This window comes from Merops nubicus, unplaced genomic scaffold, assembly GCF_000691845.1.
Source record: "Merops nubicus isolate BGI_N331 unplaced genomic scaffold, ASM69184v1 scaffold4868, whole genome shotgun sequence".
Taxonomy (NCBI): domain Eukaryota; kingdom Metazoa; phylum Chordata; class Aves; order Coraciiformes; family Meropidae; genus Merops; species Merops nubicus.
Genome location: NW_008623507.1, coordinates 2,653 through 21,575, shown reverse-complemented (window position 1 = coordinate 21,575; position 18,923 = coordinate 2,653). Strand labels below are relative to the sequence as shown.

General features: G+C 37.5%; 1 long non-coding RNA gene across 1 annotated transcript; it reads right to left on the bottom strand.

Moving 5' to 3' along the window:
* Positions 1-16,003: 16,003 nt before the first annotated feature.
* LOC103777522 lies at positions 16,004-18,590 on the bottom strand. The gene is made up of 2 exons (XR_608186.1): positions 18,518-18,590; positions 16,004-16,574 (listed from the first exon to the last, which is right to left on the bottom strand). It is a non-coding gene; the product is annotated as an uncharacterized LOC103777522 (long non-coding RNA).
* Positions 18,591-18,923: the final 333 nt, after the last annotated feature.

Genomic DNA, 18,923 nt, shown 5'->3' with positions numbered 1-18,923 from the left:
GTGTAAGAGTTTGGTTCTACATGGTCCACAATGTCAATAAGCAGGCCTCAAGTTTTTCTGATGAGTTAACTTCCTAATGTGAGTGGAGGAAACAAGAAGCAGGGAATTTTCCTTCTGGAAGAAAATCTGCCGTTTAGTTCTCAGGCTGCATAAGAAGTCTGTGGATAGGTAAAAAGGGAACCTTTTGAATCATTTAACAAAAAATTGGTTATCCCAGTAGGTAAGGGACAAATGGAGTCTGAAAACTGTTTAAATATACAAGAATATCAGAACTGTGAAAAAGGTTTGGGAAGGACCCAAGCCCTTGCCTATCTGGAATAGATCAGTATTTTACTTATTGATGTCTAGAAGGAAGATTTTTTTTTTTCTCTTGCCAAACTATTTAGCATCTGCCCAGTGGTGTGAAATATTGCTCACTTCTTATCAGAGAAAGAAAGGGACTGAAAATCTATTAGAAAAATGACCTGTGAACAAACAAGGATTAGAAGCAAATATGTTGCCCTCTAGTAGCAAAGAAGAGGGTATTTATGATCAGTGGAGAGCTTACAAAAAATCTAAGTGGTCTGTCAAATTGCAGGGTGCAGGAGAGGTCATGAAAAAACACATTGAGATTGAAAAAAAAATTATCATCTACAATGTCAAGCTGGTTATTAACACATCCTCTCTCTTTTTTTTTTTTTTTTCGGAATATACAAACCACTTTCATTTTGCTTTAGTGCCATATGGAGGCCACCAGCTTGAGAGCATAACAGCCAGAATAAAATATCTAGGGTGTTTTACAGTGAAAGTCTTATACATCTCTTTAAGTGAATGCTTCTATGCAATCAGTTGGTCATCTGCCTTATAGTTTCTCAGGTCAAGAGTAATAAATCTTAAAAAATAAAATAAAAATTCATATTAAAAAATGCATTAAGATAGAAATTTGCATGCTTTGTGCCTGATAGCATTCCACAGAGTCAACATCAAACTTCTGTCACCTTCTCACTGAAAGCAAGATGTTCAGACACGCTAAAACTTTGAATTATGAATATGTAACACTAGTATCAGTATCTATATTACCTGCGGTAATGAAGTCATTTTAACTACTTAGATTGATAAAATGTGACACGCAAAGATCACTATTTGTGAGTTCTATCAGTTATCTAAAAATGTAAGTTTAGAAATAACATCCAAAAACATAATTTGAAAAAAATACTGGCTACCATGGCAATTTCTAGAATAAATAATGGAGTGATATGTAATTTTCTTTCACAGGTTTTAAGAATGCTGGACCATTTTAATCTCTCTTTGCCTCTTATGTTTATTTATTCTCAGTTGCTGCAACACAGCCTCCAGCTACAAGCCCTTCCTGGCTCCTACATGCGGCTCTATAAAGATCCCGACTCTTCAAGGTGCGTAGAAATGGGACTTGTTTGGACTTCACTCAAAAACCTCTGGTTGCAGCTCATTGTGACTTACACAAGGAGCAGCTTTTGTTTGTACACACTATATCAGACTACATCAATGGATATCTGAGACTTCTTAGGACACAGTATTTATCCTGTGGCTGTCTGGCTTAGAAGCATTTTAAAGGCCAGAAGTGAAGCACATAAAAATTTCTGTTTGTGATGGACTAGGTCAAGCCTGCAGAGACCCAGCACCTCTGTGCTGAAGTAGTGACATACACAGGACAGTGCAAGACATGGTATGTTGCGTCTGATAAGTCTCTGCAGGGTCAGCAGGATCATGTGCAGGTGAATTTATCTTTCTGGTGCAGTTACACACAAACAAAAAAAGGAGGTAATTCTAACTTCAACTACCTTTGAACTCATACACAATAAAATGCAGAGTATGCATTGGGCTTAAATCTATTCTGAAATGAATTTTAATCCATTATGAAAACATAAATATAGCCCATTATTTTGCAAAAATCTTTCAAGATGTATGCTTTTACCACCTATTTTTCAACCAGTTCCTTCCCCTTGGCATGTGAGTTTGGGCAGCATTCTTCAAAGAGATAAGGCTGAGATTAGACTCCCAAGTGCATGGCACCTTTTCAAAAATACCTCACTTCCATCAAATCCACCAAAGTCGGTCATATAGTGACCCTGTCCCATTTCAGTGCATTTCTGAGCAGTACTCCAGTGATTATGTCTACTCCAATTTAGTTTTCTGTTCATGAACAAAAAGCACAATATTCTTATTCAGTAAAATGGCTGCATTTTTTCTTTTTCATTACATGCAAAACGTCTCATAAAAATGCCTTAATTTGATTTATAATAACAAATATGTTTTATGTGTTGTTCTACTGGGTCATTTTTAACTTTGGTTAACTCCTGCACAAATTCATTAAGTGCCTGGTTAGAGAAGAGCGTGTCATACAGTATTACTTAAACATGATGTAAACCACTAACACACAATAAATCTAACATCACGTCTCTTAACCCACTTGATTATTTCCTTTTTCTGGCATGGTGGGCTGTCAGTAAATATCTCATGTTCATGCCCTCTTATTTTAGCAAAATGAAGTGCTTTGTCTCCTAAAGCTTCACATCTTTGCCAACATAATCAGACTGAGTAAGAAAGCTTTTGCCTTATATAGTTATGCTGAACTGTACTGGGGCTTTTGAAAGTGAACTTTTTACCTTACTGGTTTTAGCTTCCATCTGGGTAAGGAGACAGACTTTGGAGGACTGCATGGCTCCTTCTGGGCCAAAATCTTGTGGATACTTGTCTATTAAGCCAAAACAGCAGGTAAGGTTATAGTCATAGTAATTCTCCTACTGTCAAGCAGGAAAGGAACATGTAGGTGAGCACTTGCTTCTAGACTGGGTATTCCAAACAAGGAAATAAGAGATTTTTTCCAAGATAAAGTAACTTTACTCCAGAACAGAATGGCTGTAAGAAGCACTTAGGCTGGCATAGGAATCACAGCGTACCTGCTGTTTTAGCTGTGCTGGTTTATTGCTTTGTCCCGAGTAGCTTAAGTGCCTAGCTACTATCCATAGCTGGTTCTTTTAACTAGAGCAAGGCCTTAAGCTCAAGTGAGACAGCTGAAAACTCTATTTCCCCAATGTGGAAAAAGTCACAGTGGGGAAACTGTTCTGATGTTAAAAAAATGATTTTAGGGAAGTTGAAAAATACATATCTATAAGATTATTTGTAGCATTTCAGTTTACGACAATACAAATACTCTGGGGCTGGGGGGAGAATCATCTTTACAACTTCAAAGCCTTTCTGGGTTCTCATTTCACTTTTCAGTATACACAAATTCACATCTACAGAAATCTTTGAGTTCCTTGTTCTTATCTTAAAGGAAGTGGGTAATTAAATAAAGAAGCAATTATTGAAGCAAAGAAATGCATTACCATATTGGCATGTAGATAATTCAGTGCCAAAGAATGGAATTGAGCAAATTAGCAAAAGAATAATGATTATTATAATAACAATAATTGTAATACCCTAGATGTGTACATTGGACAAAAAACTAGGCAGCAGTTAAATTACTTCACTGCAGTTCTTTTGTTCTGTAGCAAGATAAAGCAGTAAATAATAATGTTATCTATATATGCATATATATGTTATTACATTATAACAAATTCTTACATATTACATACATTTATTTTTTTTCAAATGCAAAAGCTTTGACACTATAGTAACATGATCATGCATATGCACCATAAACTGAATCATGTAAATGTATTCTTCTAAATTTGTGTCTTAGCTTGGGAAATACCTGTTAGCTGACTATAGCAGACAGAGAACCTCTGTGCTGAGGGATGCACTTTTTTCGTATCTAGATAGGGCTCTGAAAAGGTGATGATCCAAAATAGGATAGGCAGTAATATGTTACCTTCAGGGGTATGGGTGGGAGTAGGTCCCATACTTTCTTCCAACAGCAAGACTGGGATGTGCAGAGCTCTGCTATGACTTGACTGGACCTACTGCTCGTTGGGAGCAGGCACCTCAGGCACGCCAAGCGACAGCGCAGGACAGTGGCACCTGCTGGGCTCCTGTGCACGCACCCCCGCTCGCCTCCCAGGCAGCCGTGGGGAAAGGGCAGCGCAGGCTGGGCTGACACAAGTGGCTCCTGCAGCTCTTGCTCCGCCGCCTCCCGCCCAGCACTCCTCCGCCAGGCCGGCAGCTGCCTGAGCAGAGCTTTGGCAGAGGGGGTGGTTCCATTCACCCCCATCAGCCTGACAAGGGGTCCCCGCGAAGGTTCGGCTTTATGAAGGACAGTTCTGACAACCATGTTTATTAGTTTTTGAACGCTCATTTGTGGGAGAGGAAAAGTCAGCCTCGCTCTGGCTCGTTTCCTTTTACTGCCATGTGAAAGATAACATCACTATGCTCTTTTCTAGTTAAATGGAGGCTATATGTTGCATGCAATCTAAGCAACCATTTAAAAGAATATAATATCATATTTTAATATAAGTTATATACATATGATGGGAGTGATGATATAAATGATATATATACCAATTGTATATGTATATACAGTATATAAAAAGTAAATATACAGTATATTTATTGTATGAAATATATCACATATTTGTATATAAAACTGCTTGAGATATATATAGGAGTGATGACAGTGCTTGCTCTAAAGGAATTTGAGAGAAAGGCAACAGCAGACACTGAGGGTCTAAAACACTGAAGGTGTTGTTGGAAAGCTCAGCTGAATTAATGTTTGTTTGACTTGGCAAAGGCTCGCCACTACCTGTTTATTATTATCTTGGCCTTGTCTATCACCTCATAAAAGTCAGATGAATTTAAAATGGAGCCACATTTTGGAAAGTCCTTTTAATAAATAATAAACACATGGCCAAAGGCAGGCAGTGGGGGCAGCCCTGCCCCAGGAAGGAGCGAGGCTTGCCCCTGGCTGGGAATTAGGGAGCCCATCGGTGGTCTCTGTGGGCAGGTCCTGGCTCTGTCCTGTGGGTACAGCCGCCGGCAGAACCGGCCGCGGGGTCTCGCTGGGGTGCCAGGCGTGGGGATGATGCATTAACCCGTGCTGTGGTGCTGGCACGCTGACCCGGCCACCATCGCTAACACCCACCCGCCGTGAGGCTTCAGACCAGATGTCACCCGTCATTAACCGACAGGTTCATATGGATCCCTTAAAAAAAGCCCCCAAACAACCAACCCCCCACAACAAACCCCTAACCCAAACAAAGAAACAAACCCGAAGCAAAGAAACACACCCAAAAAAAGCATGCAGGTAAATATTTAGATGGATCATACACATGCTAAAAACCCCCACAAACAGCAATCACAAGACAAATGCAGAAGCTTACATTTATCAGCAGGGGAATCTCTAGCAGAGTCCTATTTAGCCACATAATGCTGCTTCTTCAGGCTTTTCAGATAGAGGAATACTCTATCACTCTTTGTCCTTTCCACATAATTTAAACATAGAGACCTTTCTGAAAATTACAATATTATGTAACTCTTGTATCATTCCTATGCTGAAGAGCCTTCCTCTATTTTATTGCTTACTGTGCAAAGCCCATTCAATCATTGTTAGTAGCTCTCATACTTACTGCCCTGGACAACTCTCCCATCATCTGCATCTTTTGTTACCCTGTTGCTTACCTTTTTTTTCTTCATTTGGAAATAGGTTCAAGAGCAAAGTCCAAGCACAAATCTCTGCAGAATTAACTGGCATCGCTCCTTCATCACAAAAGCTCTTTACTTCAGCTGTTCTCTGTCTTCTGGTCATACGATGTCCACATTGTCCATGTGAGATCCCCTTTCTTAGCCCATGTCTATTTGGTTTCATTTGAAGCTATTAGTAAGAAATTCCAACAAAGACTTCTAGAAATTCAAATAGTCTATATAAATAAGACGACTTCCTGACCTGCCAAATAAACTGTGGCTGGTAAGGCAAGACTTACTTTCCAAAGCATGAGAGCTTTATCCGTGTGGCTGCCAATTCTAATTCTGTTCTCATTAGCTGGTATTTCACATATCCCACATTCCAACACACCAGTGCCTCCTTTTGCTGCTGAAGTCAAACTACTAAGCAAATGTATAAGAAATTAAAATATCTATTCAAAAATTTTGTAATGTTAATTTGTTTTAAATATTAATGGTCAAATGCAATTTCTTCTAAGCTGGCACAAATGCATTAATATTTAGGAAAAACATGTATCTTTGTTTCCTATAATCACTATTTCAAGTGCCCACAAAAGCACGTCAGTCATCTGAAAAGACACATCTAAAAATTACTGTTGCCTATCTGTCAGCTCTGTGGAGCACATGAGTCTTATCTACTTAGAGAAACATTGTGTTTATAATGAAAGTCTGCTTTCCTGTCTTCTGTCAAACGGTTTGAGATCACAAGTGAGAAGTTAACCTTTAACTTCAGTTTCAGCTCTAGGGATATTGATTTCTTTGGCCTCCTGACCACCCTTCCACTTCTGCAGCCTGCATGTTAGAATTCCTGCAGATACAGAACCTCTGGTATGATGTCCTTGACATTTGGTTGCAAATCTTGACTGTCCAGGAGGGGACTGGGCAGAGAGCTGAAAGGCTTGCCCTTCCCCAGAGGCACCTGGTGTGGCTCTCAGGAGTTTTCCTGTGTATTTCACTGCAGTGAATTGTTTTTCAGCTTTATTCCCCACAGAAACAAACTGTAGGCAAGTGTGTTACCATGTCTGTCTACGCATGAACATGCAAATGCAATTTCTTCATTAGGCATAGTGTTTAAAAATCCCAACCCATCAGACAAAACATTCCATCAATAGTGTCAGTTCAGAATGGATTACATTATTTCAAGTTCACAGCTACAGACTGCTTTCTCTAAAAACAGTCCTTGAAAGAGATGGAGGTTCAGGTAACAGTCCTAAAAAGGGAATTGGAAAATTGGATTCCAGCATATTTTCTCCTCATTTTATATTGGGTGATTTTAAGATAACATTTTAACAATTCATGAGAAGGCAAAATTTTGTGTTGCATATTAAGAAGCTTTTAAAAATGAAAGCAGTTGCCCAGAGATGACACCACATGGCAGGGAGAATTTTATATTAAAGTGTTCATCACAGTAAACTGGCTTTTTACCTCTGTTCTCATTTTCAGTGTTAAAGCAGTTAAAACCAGAAGTGACTGTAATACAATGTCTGTGAACACAGATTCTGAAGTTTAAATCATTTGGTGGGATTGTTTTTAGGATTAAATAAAAAAAATAAAAAATGCTATAGACTTAAGCAAGACTCCTTGGAGCTGGCCAACTATCATTGATACATACAATTGTTCAAAGCAGAGTTAAACATTCGTACAATTTTATTTTGCTTTTTTCAAAACTTTATTAGGTAGGCGTTAATAGATGACATTGTAAAACCCCTTGTGTGCAAGTGAACGAACTCTACAATATATGTCTTCCCACATTTCATTAAATTCACGACCACCACTCCCCTCCCTGCCCTCCCCCCACCAAATTCTGAATATTGATTCTAAGACAGGTGGACTGCATTCAAATGCTACTTTACATTCTTCCATTTCATCATGGGGCAGCACTTTTTCAGTGTGTTGGTAACAGGGGCTTATGCTATCAGTGTTAAGCGAAAGGAATGCCTTTAAAGGAAACAAAGTACTCTAAGTTTTGACTTTGCGAATTTCACTCTTAGCACAGATACCAAGATTCATTGCGGAGTCTTTCAGATTAAACTGCCTACCGTGATCGTGATTGTATTTAGCAAAGTGAAGCAGTACAGAGACATACCTACTGCTGAATACTAATGAGGTAACATTTTGAAAATAAAACTGTTAAAAAATTCACTTACTTTCAAAAGGTCCTGTCCAGCAGGACAAACATTGGCAGAACACCTTCCCTTGTATCCATGCGTGTACATGTGCATATACAGCCTGTGTCTACTATAATAAGCTTTTTAAAGAACAGGACTTTAGTTATACATTCATCAGGACAATTTAAAAATCAGACAATACTATGGTATATTCAACAGAAGACTTCAGTGAACCATCTCTAGACCTCTTAAATTAAAAGGCACTCTGAAGAGGGTAGCAAGAAATAAACCGTACAAAACATTGACATGAACTAAAGCAGCCACAAAGGTAGCACACTCAACAGTGATTATTGGTATACATTTAAAACACCAACTTAAAGATAGATTATTTGTAAAATATTGCCCAAGACTAAAAAATATTTTCATTATTACAGCACGAAGACAATTGTTGCAGTACTATGCAACAACAAAAAAGTTATCAGTGAAATGCAAGAGAGAAAGAATGAAAAAAACCTTATCAGCATTTTGGTTGTGTGCCTACTGGTTTCAAGAGAAGAAATTCATTTAAGGAAGTAAGTTTTTAGAATAAATGAAATCCCTAAGATTTAAGAATTATTTTGATACATGGTACCTCCTATTCAATGGGTTATAGAATGACTTGACTAAAATAATGGCTAAAAATTGGGAGGTAAAACTGATATAGAAGTTTTAAACATATCAGTGATAATTAATTTTGTTGTAGTATGGCTCTAAATCAAATTCCCTTATCACCAAAACCTTCAGATATGCAAGCTGGATCCTGATGAAACACTCAGTGTGATGCTTCGTGAAGCAGTAACACTGCAAGTGAAAGCTGTATTACCAATTAAGAACTACAGAGGAAAAAGGGTCTCCTGCAGTTCTGAAAAACTCAAGAATTACAGGAGAAAAAGGCCCAGGAGATACTCTTCTCATTTTAATTTCTCCCACTTTTCCTTCCTTTCTTCCTTCACAAATTCTTAGTGGAGGAAATTGAACATAGTAAAACTGTTTCAGGATCACAAACCTACAACAGAACTTCTAAGCTCTATTTTTCTTTTTACTTTTTTTTTATATATATATAATTTTACTTATTTTTACCATTATTAACTCAATTCCCTTCTGAAAATTACCATTTTATAACTTCAATATTTTAAAAAAAAGATAAATTCTGCCAGAAGTTCATATAATTCAAGGTTGTTTCAGAAAAGCAGCTTATTCTTGGCACGTGACTTCCATAGATGGACAGAAGTGGGAACAATATTAGTAAGAAAAACCACGTCCTTCAGAAAATCTAGATCATAAAAAGTAAAATTCCGCTGTCTTCTGGGAAAGGAAGTAATCCCAAAAGAAGAAATAAACCCTACAGTAATGACTACTACCTTTTCAGATTAAACCTCCCACCATGCCATGAAGGACTGGGCAGAGATCCCAGAGCTGCTCCATCAAGCTCATTTCATGGCTTAGTCCATCAAGATACCCACCTCTAGAGAAATTACCAACTTACATTAACAGGCTATGTTAGTTCAAGTTGGATGCCACTGCAATGTTGTCAAAACTGCTCTAAGCCCCAGCCTAGCTACAGCACACCTCCATGCACCATGCTCCTCAGAGCTTCCATCTTCATGAACTGGTGCAGAACAGGGCCTGTCTGAGCCCTGGAGTTTGAAGGTACATGTTGTACCACAGGTTGTGGTCTAACCTAACTTCAGCTGAATTCTCTTCTACAAAAAGTTGAATTGCTTTATGTGGTTGAAAACTCATAGCTGGTTATACTGGAAGACCAATCAAGGGAGTGAACAGTGAGATAAAGAACCTCAGAAATTAAATGAAGATCATCTGAATTAAAATAGGCATGTCTGATTATTTCTATAACTTGTGAAAAGATAACTTGTTGACTAACGTAACATTTTTCAACTTTCTGAGCAAACCAGTATTGGTTACTTTGGCTTAACATGTGTCTGTAGGAGTCCATGGAACAGAAATTCCCATATTGCTCTACCGAGGAGAACAAACAACTTTCATTTGTTTCAACCAATAAGGCACTTACACATTTAAAATTCCTCATTATACAAAACACACTGGAATTCAAGTGTTGATTACATGGATATTGCCTACCTCCAGTTTTTATAACTTCTTAGTCATCAAATAAATACACTACAAAGTTCTGATCACTGGTGCAGCTAGTCTGTATATAGCCCAAATAAGGAGTTAGAAATTACTTCCTAAATGAATCCAGCATTTTGACCAGCACTCTAGTTGTGCCAGAAGCCTGTACATTAAAAAAGACGTGATCTATCATCTCACTACCCTTATCTCCTGACAATCAAATTAACCCTATTTTAAAGCGTTAATTCACCTTAAACTCTGTAGAAGAAAACAGATGGGTGTAGGGGAAGGTTTCTGACTGAATTGTTACAGAATTAAGATAAAATTCAGCTTGCATGACCTCAAAGATCATGTTTTCTTTTTTTCAACACTTATTATTCTCATCTCTACCACAGTCACAGGAATTAACAAATACCTTTAAAAGTTATTTAGACTCAGATGGCTAGTTGCATAGTACAGATCACTGTGCTGTCTAATTACATTTTTAAAAATGCAAAATTAAAGGTCTTGAAGAAAAAAATATCAGCATTTTACACTTAATTTAAATACAACAGAATTAATCTTCTCCTGGTATAGCTCAGCAAATTATTACTGAAATGACTTATGAGACCACATTTTCCACATCAAATTTCATCTTCAGCCATTTTGCACAAGTCAACTTCAAATTATGAAATTTGGAAGGAAAAAGAAACCATTAGAAATAAAGTGTGTAACAAATGGAAATATAGTAAACATTTTATTATGAGATGGTAAACAGTGAAAGGTAAATCTACCCTTGTCTTCGCAATTTCTAGACATGAAGCAGCAGAAAGTAAATTGATATGAAGAACTCTCAAGACTGTATTTTTTTATGCAAAAAGACAGTCCATGACTGAAGACTGAATCTATCTGCTTACCCAGAGCTTGCATATGGCATGAAAATGTTTCTTGACTACATCAGCACTTCTACAGGACAGGCTGAAAATATCTGAACAGCTTGTCTGGAGTCTGTAAGTAGATTTTCTTTCTAAAAATGAGGTAAATGTGTCATCATATTAGTAACATCATGCTCAGTGACAGAAGGTTAAAACTTCAACAGAAATGTTTTAAGTCTGGCAAGTTTTCAAGAAGGTGGACATTGAATGGGTTTAGCATGCAAATGTGTTTAAGCAGGTATATGTAAATCCATGTTTATGCTAAAAATATTTGATATTTTTACACAATAAATTTCTCCTCTTCTGACTTTGACTTACCTAAAACACTTCAGATTAATTTTTCAAGTTTTGATAATCCAAGTAAGCTTCAAAAGCGTTTTCTTCTGCACAACAGGCATTTTAAATTAAAATAATTGCAATTATAACTACTCTTTAAAAAATTTGGAAATAGATGGAAAATGCCTGGAAATTTATTTACTTTTTACTAGAAAGTAATCGAAGCTTATTACACATTTTTGACTTTGAAATCACAGCAATCACAGCATGCCCTTAAAGATCAGTTTTCATTTCTCTACCTTATGGTATTTCACTGTCAGGCTATGAGGAGCACCAGTGATTAAATGGCCAGTATGAGCACTCCATTCCTTACTGGAGAGAGAATGTACAGATCCTGAGACCTCATGCACAGAGAAGCTACAGTACTGTGTAACTGCAACAAGCTTCATTTATTAGTTGTATTAAGAATAAAGTTAGGAGGCATTGTGTCATAATGTGATCAGTACTTAGGTGAAAACACTGCTAGTCTTGCAGTTCAGTCAAGGCTCAGATGGTTTTTCCATCGAACAGCAGCAAGACAAGCCACCAAATCTACCAGCAACATCACTTTTTAAATATTCCGTGCCCTCTTTTTCCAGTTTATGTGGCTAAGTCTCAAAAATTTTGAACATCTGTAATTCCAGCACTTACTGGGCTAATGTCTGTTGCACCAAATAAAGCAGAATTTTAAGATGCAATATGTAACAGTCTATGGATGTTGTTTCTAACTATTGGTCACACAAAGCATTAAGAAGGTTTGTTACATTAAAGCTAGCATTCTTTCCCTTGACAATTTGCTTTAAGAATGTTGTTTGGAAATTCTTCCCGACTCCCTGCCCTCTCCTGCATACATTAAGCAGCACTAGCATCACTCTGTGAGCGAGAGGACTGGCTCCACAGTATTTTGCACTTCTTCAGAAGAGAAACAGATTTTCCAAGTTGCTGCACAATGGCTATCAACACACTTCCAGGTCTTCTTAAAGGATTTGTGATCAAATTCCACACTGGCGTAAAAACGGGTACGACCTCTCTGGTTTAATGGGGCTATGCCTGATGTCAGGAATGAAGCTAGCCCACTGCAACTGTAAGGCTACAAAATGAAAAGAAACTAAAAAATTATCTAATAGTTTCCTCAAGTTGGAATTCTTTCCATCAGCAAAATCAGAGCTCTAATATAGATCATAATATAGTGATCCACATTTCTTATCCACATTTTGGACCTACAGAATTATCATACCAAGTACTATGAATGATGAAAGGTTTGCTCAAGAAACAAAACAACTAAATTTTAAAAAACTCAGTCTGCATAGCAAACTATTTGGCCATTGATTATTGAAGAGTTTCTCAGATCTAACTGGCAAGAGAAACCATTCAATCACTGGAGAATTTATATCCTCTGACAGAATTACTGCCCTAGCTACAGACCATTTAACGTCACACAAGATATGGCAGTCTTTGGACATGCAGAAAGCCCCTTGGCTAAAGAGAACACCTGATAGCAATCCAAAACATCCTCTAGTTAAATTGGCAATAGTCCCTACAAATTAATATTTTTAATAAAGTAAAACTCCACATTGATCAAACTTTCAGAACCAATAAACAGACGCAAATTAAAAAACACCCTAATATATCAGGGAGAGTTAGGAAGTCTGCATTAGTAACCTCAAAATTAAACACAAAATCCTCCCTTATTTACACATTTGCACTGCCCCAAAAGAAGGTAACATCATACAAAGTGCACTGTATTTTAATGACATTTGAAAGACATGAATATGCTGTTTATTATAGAGGTGGTGAGAACTGAAGACTACCAGGCTTTTCTATTGTACAGAACTTCTGCCTCTCACCTGTATTCCTACTCAGCTTATTTTCACAGACTAAAAGGCCAACACAAGGCAAAGCACAATTATTTTCCAGTCACAAGCTCCTGGATAAGCTCTGCAGACATACCTATAACTATGCTCTGAGATGCTGCAGCAGTCAGAATCATCCTGCCACTGACATGGGTGAGCAGCCCTGAAACTTGACCTAATTAATGAAATGCAACTCATTACTCTTAGTGGAGAAAGGGAAAGCAGCCCCCCCTCTGCACTGGTGTGTCCAGCCAGCCCTCGCCAGCAGAAGCAATACCAGGGACACAGCACAGAGCTGCCAGGAAGGGACCAGATCTGACCACACACCTGCAAGGAGGCCTCAGTGCGTGGGCAAATCCATGTCCAGGCAAGCTGTAAACAGAAGGCCAGTGTAGAAAGGATTTAAGCATTTCCTTGTCTGAATGCAGGTATTGGTAAGCAACAACTCTGCACAAGGATAAATAATCTTAAATATTAAATCTGATAAAAGCAAACCAAATGATCAGTGATGATCAGCATACAGTAGTGTGAAATCTGCCTTAGCAGGTTAATTCAGCTGCCTGATGAAGTTTTCTGCTACTAAAGATGGAGTAGAATAGTCTGATGATCTCTTTAGAGTGCAGTTACAAGAAGCAAAATATGTTTGCATAATAAAAACACCCTTGAATTGTTACAACTGGGTTGGTTACACTTCTGTCAAACTGGTAAATTAGTGCTTGTAAAACAAATGACACGATTATGTTACATATTGATGAAAAATTGTACTTATGTACTATTCAAGTAGGAAATATGGATGGAAAAAGACTTCCATATCCCTACGCTACCTAAGTTTTTTTTCCTGTTCTACAGGAAAGAAAAAGCAAATATTGTCTTTCCTTTTTTTTTTCCTACAGAGAAACCAAGATTAGACTCTCTCATCTTTACAAGGTCAAAGATGCCTCACTTTGCTGTGTAGAAAATAAAGAACCATTTTCCTTTGATTTAATCTGTTCCCATAAAAATCAAAATGACTTAGATGAAATGATAACGTAGGAGTTAAGATGTGCGTTCCTTTCCTCCACCCACAATGACATGCTTTCTGAATATAAATAAGACCAGACCTATTATCTTCCCTTTTTTGCTCTTTATTCTAGCATCTTACTGAACTCCCATCAGAAACTGAAAATGGCAAACAGAGTGAAAACAGCTACAAAGACTGTTAAGAATATCACATATATTTATAAAGAACCAGGAAAAGAAAGGAAATTAATCCACTGTATAGTTAATTACAGATAATCTCAAGTACTAAAATATTCTCAAGTGGAATAGTTTGACACCATATTACAGACTGCATTGCAAACCCAAATCTATTCTCTGAGGTCTGAAGTTTTTTTCTAAATAATACAAAAATATCTTCATTATTTGACATTTAAAGAAAGGAATAAAAATCCCTGAGTAAGCCAAAGACAACTAGTATGTACAGCCTCAGAAAAACACACTCAAAACCAAGACTGATTTTAAGGCAGCTTCCAACCTCAGACAGAACGCAAATTGAAAACTGATGTGTCACAGAAGAAGAAACCTAATTAATGGGCAGATTTGTACCGAAAAAAGGCTTTGAACTTCACTTCGAAATGTCATTGCTTTCCCACCTAATTTGTGAACCTTAGAAAGGTATAGCTCTACCATCAGGACAAGAGGGTCAACATGTCCTTAAATTCAAGGGGAAATATTAAGTACTTGTTGTCTACTGTGATGTGCTTGTACACGCTGTTTCAACAAGAAATAAACAAGCAAACAGAAGAAACCCACAAAAAACCAAACACACAAGGAAAACAAAGCCAGAAGCTGACAGAAAACAAGCATACTAGCCAACTATAGTAAGCTGATATTTGTGTTTCCAGGTAAACAAAATTGATTCATCAGTTTCCCCCACTGAGGCTTTGAAGTAAAAGTGAGTATCTTGTAATAGTATGTTGGTGGGCACAATACTATTTACTTAAAAATTATAACTAGATTCAGATTTAATAATTTTCAAAGTAAGTGGTGCAAAGTACAATCTCTCAAATGATATGCTATTTGTGGGCCAAAAATTTGAAAATCTGCCCATCTTCCTGCTTCCCCCTCTCCCCATATTTATACACACAAACACACCCCCAGTCCCCCAAAAAAGTACCTCCATAGCACAAATCCAATAATCTTCTCATTAATATCAGCTTGTATTTTTAAAGTATAAAGTAAATATCTTAGTCAATTCCTTTACTGTTTCACTATTCTGCTCACAAATTTATTCTTTCTAAGTTGTACTTGTATGATAAGTTTGCATTATAACTGAAAGGGACAAAATTCTCAGTAGCTAATTCCTAATGCTGTTCTTTTGGCAGTGTGCTGAGAAAGAAGTCTGGTAACAGTGGTACTCTGAAATTAGGAAAAAAGAGCAAAGAGCTATTCTCTTCAGATCTGTAATGCACCACAAAGAGAAACACTGGAAGCAGACAATAGGAACGAAATGGTCTCCTAAGAATTTATGACCTCTCCCCTTATGTAAAATTGACAGATTTTCCTCATGAGACATCGGCGGATACTCTAAGACTTACATAGCCTACTTCAAGCAAACAAAGAAACCAAACATGCTATTTAGGCTATAAAATTTCATCAAGTCAATCTTCACACACTAGTGTGTAGCGTGTGTACTACATGCCAACAGAACAGAAAAGCAGGTTTCCAGCTTCCCTGCAAACACACTTCAGGGATATCTTGTGACAGAATAGGACACTGGCACTTCTTGTTACCTAAACCCTTCAAATTTTTGCTGTGCTGGGGAGAGTTTCAAAATGCTGTACTCTTAACAAATCTGTCACCCTCCCAATCAATATTAATAGACATTAAATACTGAAATGAAACCAATCAGTGTTATTTGTAAGCATCACAGAGCTCCAATACTAAGGTTTTTCCCTCTGAAGCACTGCAGTTTGTCGGCAGCAATCTACACTCTTGCTTACTAGCAGGAGGATTCGGAAGATAACCAGCTGTCGTGCTCTGGCATGTGACGGGGTTTTGGTATGCTGAACAGAATGCTGTGTGATGGAAGTTATTTACAGAAGTAGTTTTTAATACCAAAAGTAGTATGCTCAGTATACAGTAAGAGTGCAAAGACTTCTAAGCATTTCCCCCTTAAAGGCCAACACTGAAGTTAAACAGAGCACATGTTAGCAGTTCAATGCTTTCTTCACAGGCCAAATCGGTAACAGAGTTGTGGCTACAATACAGACTTTGATTGTCTAGTTCAGAAACTTAGACTCAAAAAATCCCTCCAAAGAAATAAAAAAACCCAACCAACAAACAAAAACAAACCCCAAAACATTTAAAAAGCAGCAGTCGGGGGCCCATCTTGTTCAGAGTGCACCAGAGCAAAGAGGCTTTCTGGTCTGCAGTAGTGTTTTCGGCTGAGGGAAGATGGCAGGAGATTCCCCGTTCTTCTTCCAGGGCGGTGGCTTCAATGCTGTTACCAGTACTGTATTGCTCTGTTGCACAACACGTGTATAGCCCTTGAAGGACCAGCTCAGTTCAGGTGAGTAAGGTCCATCCTTACCAGGGCATACCTGTCCGTGACCTTTTCCTCTGCTTTTTACAAAGGCAATAGATAGGAAACACAAATACACCTGCCAAAAGGTAAAAAAAAAAAAAAGAAAACCATAATTAAATGCAGTTCTTTGTGTGTGCATTATGCTCTTTCAATGTACACAGACTATTCAGATGCAGCTTCCATGTTTCAAGAATTTAGACAAAGCATTTGGGAAAGCAGAAGAAAGAAGAGTCTGCAACAGCCTCTTCAGTAATGAGTTAAGCTACACTTTGTTTACTTCACCACAAATTCTTGCTAGCCCCTACTCCCATCTCTGAAAAATTAATTCCTGGACCATACTGTTTTGTATAAGATATAAACTTAAAAATTTTAAAAGCATTTTGGCAATCTGGTATTTCTTTTCTTGGTGGTGTTGTTTCTGCAAACATCCTCATCTATTGTGAAGTAATACTAAACATTTATGCTTGCCTGGGCAGGGAACTATTTATTCTTAAAAGTCTTTTGAGAGAAACGAAGCTGTAAAAGGAAAAATAAATAAGATTTAATCAAGTGAAAAATATTTTGTCATAAGAGGTACTCTTTCAAATCCAAATGAGAAGCATCTCACCCCTTTCTCCTGCCACCAGCTGACTGAAATCATAAAAGATTTCCTTTCCAGACACCACTACATATAACAAGACTACAGTCATCAGGGGCCTTGCTTTGCTCAATAGCCTTGTAAATGGTGTAAAGTGGTATTCAGCTATGACACTGACATTACTTTCACTAGTTGTGTTGACACAAAATATTGTTGCCATTACCTCAAAACTAAAACTTTCCTATAATCAATCAATGTATTTGGAACTGCTCATACTGCTTTTCTTGATTGTATCTTATCTGCCTGTACCTAGTATAGGACTTCAAGGGCACACTGTGTATTATTGCAATTACTACTGTATTACTGAAAAATCATCTTAATTTTTAATACAAGCAAAAGCATTTCTCCCCCCCAGCATAGACTATATCAGATTGCTGAGCAAAATGAGCTTTACTGGCATACTGCCTGTATCTTTGGCATACAAATGACACTAAAGAATAAATACTTAAGATGCCTATCTATATGTATGCATAGGTATCTATTTTCAGTGAATCCAATTCAAGAATATTGATACAGGAGAACAATCTAGCCTAAACACTGAAATTCATAGTAATATTCCTTGTTTGGCCAGATGTTGTCTAGAAAAGCTTAACAGTATTTTGGTTTATGCTGATTGGTTATGTATAATCTTACTAATGTAACTATCCTGGTTTAGTATACGAAAATAAAGGTGCCAACATGCCTCAGGCTGGTCATACACTGCAAATTTCCAATAGAGTAAATACTTTGGTGAAGAGCTGTGAAGCAGCATGATCCCCAACTGGTATCTTGGTGCCAACATAAACACTGGATATGCACTTACATGAGCAAAATGATACATTTATCACTACAGCTTATTTCATTTCTGTAGGACAGTTAAGTCAGGCAAAGAGCAGATTTGCTAGAATAACTACATCTACATTAATACAACCACGTTATCAGATGTATCAAATGCATTCGCCGTACCCTTTTTTCATGACAGACTCCACTGAACCACATTTTGAGAGCGACTCATCCAAATTTGCTTGTGTGGTTTTTTTTTTTGTTCCTGTTCCATCTTCAAGCTGGAGGGCTCTTGGGATCATGCCTAGCACACCAAAAATCTTGGCATGCACAAGGCCAACATCTTAGAATTGTGATCCACTGGGGTGATGAAAGGGAGAGTCCAAGCCATTCAGCCACCAGGACTATATTTAAATTAAAAAAAAAAAAAATCTGGCCTTTTTACTAGTTTAACTATACCAGTTAAAAATTTTGGTTCAGAAAACCAAATAAGCAGGGAAAAAAAGAGCTAATCAAATTTATAATTTAATCTCTTTGAGACTAAAATACTGAGATGTCATACAGAAAGTCACTGCCAAGTCAGAATCACAAGTTAAATCATTCACATATGTAACTCTTACCTATTACAACCGCTATGGCTCCCAGTGCCAGTCCCAGAACCAGTATTAGGGGTGTAATGAGTAGTTTTCCAGCTGAAATACAAAATTCATTAAACAATTCAAAGTAGACATTTTTCCCTTTCCAACCATTCATAAATATTTTGATATTGGGACTCACAAAAGCTGGTTCTTTTGGTTTTAATACTTTATCAGGACTTCCATTTGTAATTTCATCCTACAAGCCCATCTAGGAGCTATCACTACTCGGCCAGCTCCCATTACACATTGCTCTTTGCCCTCTTCACCCACCACAACTCTTGAGCACAGCTCATTTTGTACACTAACAGTTTGCTTGCCTTTACTTCTCTTTCCATTCTGAAATTGCTCAGGCATTGACAGGAACCTGATAGCTACAAAGCCACTATCA